Raw genomic sequence first — 4376 nt, forward strand, 5'->3', positions numbered from 1 at the left:
GGTTGAAGATGTTCGGGGGGAGGGGTGGGAGTAAACACGCCCACTCATGCACATCCGCCCCCGAACGCCGAGCGAAGCCGTGATTGGTTGAGGATGTTGGGGTGGATGTAAACACGCCCACCCATGCACCTCCCCCCGAACGCCGAGCAAAGCCGCGATTGTTTGAGGATGTTGGGGGGGGGAGGTGTAAACAAGCCCATTCATGAATTCCCCCCCACCGACCGCCGAGCAGGGCCACGATTGGTTGAGGATGTGGGGGAGGGTGGGGGAAAGATAAACACGCCCACTCATCCAACTTTCCCCCCCCCCAAACGCCGAGCCGGGTCGCCATTGGTAGAGGTGGGGTGTAAACACACCCTGAACGCCGAGCGGGGCCGCGATTGGTTATTAAGGATGTTGGGGGAGGGTACACGCCCACTCACCCCCTCCCCCAGCCTTGGTGGCTGATAATTATATAATTGATGAAAAACTTACCGATTAACATTTTATTTGTATTAGCATATGAATCGTGAAGCACTATACTAGTCGCTATGTTTAATAGCAATACAACCCAACAATAATCTGAATGAAACATGGTATTTCTACATGAACCCATCATTTCGATCTTTACAAAATTGGTGATGCTGCTCAAACAGTGGTGCCACAAGCCCATTGAATAAAAAAAACTCATTCGCCAATAACCCCGAATAGTAAAAGCATATCAAAAGCAACGTTTCGAGCAACGGCCCTTCTTCACAGGACATTTCCTCGTCTCCTGTTAACCACGCCCCGCGACCAGAACGAAGGCTGTGGTTGGTCGATACATTGGCCATGCCCCACTTTTAAACCAATGGCCCCGCCATAGAGCGAATCGCCATCTCTCCCACGACCACGATCCCTTAACGCCTCGTGATTGGTTCAACACTTAACTCCGCCCCTTTAATGCCCCCCCCCCCCCATTCTCCGTCGAAATCCCGCCTCCTCCACCCGCTATCTAACGAGCGCAATTGGTCGACGCTGGAGCGGCCACCCCCGCCGCCCCACCAGAAATCGACGGGGAAGGCGCTCATTGGCTGTAATGAGGAAAACTGCCCTCTTCCCTCGCCAAAGGTTCGTAGCGATTGGTTAATAACTTTACACCTTGGCCCGCCCATAATCGGCAACAAAGAAGGTGATTGGTTAAGACGTGACTCCACCCCCACCACGCGCTTTATAAATTCAACTGCATTTGTCACGAAAACACCGTGGCCCTTAAAGGGGAATGTAATAGATAATGTTTAAAGCAACGGCTCTTTTTCATGGCACACACATTTATATAGGCAACGTTTCGGGCAATGCGCCCATTAGCCGGTGTTAAAAGGAATGTTGTGTGCGACGTTAATTGTGTCTGCGCATCACTGCCAAAGCAGCATCACAAAATAATTAGCTCAATTTAAGCGGGGAGATATGATTCTTTGGTGCCCTACAGATCTCACGTGTTGCTCAATGAGTAACAACACAACATCCAAGCAAACTCAAGACTGCCAAGCATTTTGCCAAACGTGGATGTATTTAAATTACAAAGCATTGTTTAACACAGGCCTTTTCGCGACCAATAATTATTACATTTAAAAGCGCTTTTCATCTTGGATCTTCAAAATGATATACAGGACACAGCAGCGGGCACTCCGCATAAAATAATATAAGTACATTTTTAAAATTATTTCCTAAATGAACAAAAAATGCGGAAGCGTATAAATAGGTTTTAAGGCACATGTTTTAAATGTCCGCAGACATCCTGATATCTCGTGCAAGAGCGTTCCATAGCCTGGGGGCTACACGGGAAAAATCTCGGTCACCCATAGACCGAAACCTCGACCTGGGAATAGAGAGAAGATCTGCATCCCCAGATCTTAATGACCTTGAGGGGATATATGGGGGTGCAGCATGTCAATGGTGTAGGCTGGGGCAAGATGCTTCACTGCTTTGTCAGTTCACAATAGGATTTAAAACTAGATTCGAAGCTTTCGTGACTGCAGGAATTACTCTTTGGTTCTTTCGGTAAAGTCACGGAGAAAGAAATTCAATTAAATAATAAGAGAATACGACGTTTCGATTGCAACACAAGCAACCACCATCAGGTACAAATGATTGAGAAAACAAACATAATAAACTTGGAAATATAATACAACACAGAGAGTCGGTCAACACAAGAGTCAACACCCCCACCTGGTTGATTACGTTCTTCCAAAGATTGCAAAATTTGAGAGAGAGACAAAACACAGACACGGAGACACACAAGCAGAGAGAGATAACACATACACAGAGAGACACACATATAGGCACACAGTTGTCTCTGTAAGTCTCTCTGCTTGTGTGTCTGTCTGTGTGTCTCCGTGTCTATGTTTTGTCTCTCTCTCAAATGTATCAATCTTTGGAAGAACGTAATCAACCAGGTGGGGTGTTGACTGTTTTGTTGGCCGACTCTCTGTGTTGTATTGCATTATATTTCCAAGTTTACTAGGTTTGTTTTCTCATTCATTTGTACCTGATGATGGTTGCTTTTGTTGCAATCGAAACGTCATATTATATTATTTTAATTAATTTCTTTCTACGTGACTTTACCGAAATAACCAAAGAGTAATAGGATTTTAAACTGTATTATATGTGAAACTGGAAGCCAGTGCAGGAAAACCAAAATGAGTGTAATATGATGTGAAGATAGGTGTTCCTGTTAACACCCGAGCAGCTGCATTTTTAACATGCTGAAAAACTGATTAGCACTTGATTTGAAGCTTTCGTGACTGCAGGAATCCATACTGTTTGGTTCTTCACCTGAAGACGGTCGCTTGTCGTTGCGATCGAAACGTCGTGATCTATTATTGTTTCTACCTACGTGACTTTACCGAAAGAACCAACGAGTATTGATTAGCACCTTCTTAGCCACGTCAGGGAGTAGGAAGACATTACAATCGTCTATGCGAGATGAGATGAAGGGCATGGGCCAGCTTTTCTGCATCTGAGGCAGAGATAATGGATCGAATAGGGAGATATTCCATAGATGGAAAAAATTAAGTCTTCGGGATCTTTTTTAATGTGCCTTGAAGGACAATGTGGGATCACAGATGACACATACATTTGTGACTTCGTGTGCCGAACTGATTACCTGACCGTCAATCGTAATGTTGAAGGGCGCAGCTTTATGAAGTTGGTGGGGTGACCGAATGGGTATCACCTCCGTTTTAACCCCATTCAATTGGATGAAGTTTTGTTGCAACCAACTTTTGATGGAAGCCAGCGCCGAAGCATGGAGGCAGACGAATTTATATCTGACTCAGTATGTAAGTACATTTCAGTGTCGTCCGCATAGCAATTAAACTTTAGGCCGAGATTTCGGAGCAAATGACCCAGTGGCACCACATGAATACAAAAGGGCCAATAACCCCAAATTAAACAGGGCTGGGAGCAGATTTAAAATCTCTCATAGATACGAACTGTTCCCGAATGGCAAGAGAAGAGAATACCTGAACCAATTGAGAGCAGTTCGTGAAACCCCATGGATGCTTTCCAAGCGATCAGTCAAGATGTCATGATCGATGGTGTCAAAGGCTGAACTCAGATCCAGCAAAAGCGAGAATACTTGGTGAGCCAGACAGCAGCAATCGAAATCTCGTTCACCACTTTATTATCCATAAGAGGTTTTGGGTTAGATATTGTAAATATAAATGTGCCATTAAACCCCCCACCACCCGACACAGCCAATTAGTAGGTTTCAGCCGATTAGTAAGGTATCCTATATAAATAACCCAACCAGCAATGGATACCCATTGTAATTTGTAGACATTCATTAACCCCCCCCCCCCCACTTCGCACGTGAAGTGCTCACAAGTGACGTCAACACATCCACGCCTCTATTTAAGGAACAAAACACGTGGACTTCTCCACAAATCACCTGATGAAGCTGGTTGTCATTACTGGCGAAACGTCGTACTCGGATTGTAAATGTTGTGGCTTGGCTCTCCAACACACCGGTCAGTGCTGTACTAGTGACGAATTGGCACGTTCTGTTTATGTGACAACCCTTACTAGTTGGCTGTGTCGGGTGGTGGCGGCTTTTAACGACACATTTATATATTTACGCGATCTAACCTTTATAAACAGTTTGCCTTTAGAAGCTAACCCCACTTTCCTGATGCCGACCGCTTGTGTTATGATCGAAACGTCGTAGTTTTTTTGTTATTTTCTTTGAACCTAAGTGACTTTATTGGAAGACCTAAAGAATATCGCTACACCTGTATTGTAAGATGTTCTTAGCTCTACTGAGCTACCCAGCAACTTCAACAAGTGGATGTATAACATTCTACTTGCCCCCACTCAACAACATTATCGACAGACAGAACATCCTCATCAACACAACA

Source organism: Petromyzon marinus, chromosome 53 (genome assembly GCF_048934315.1).
Source record: "Petromyzon marinus isolate PM22_M1 ecotype Great Lakes invasive population chromosome 53, UKy_Petmar_22M1.pri1.0, whole genome shotgun sequence".
NCBI lineage: Eukaryota > Metazoa > Chordata > Hyperoartia > Petromyzontiformes > Petromyzontidae > Petromyzon > Petromyzon marinus.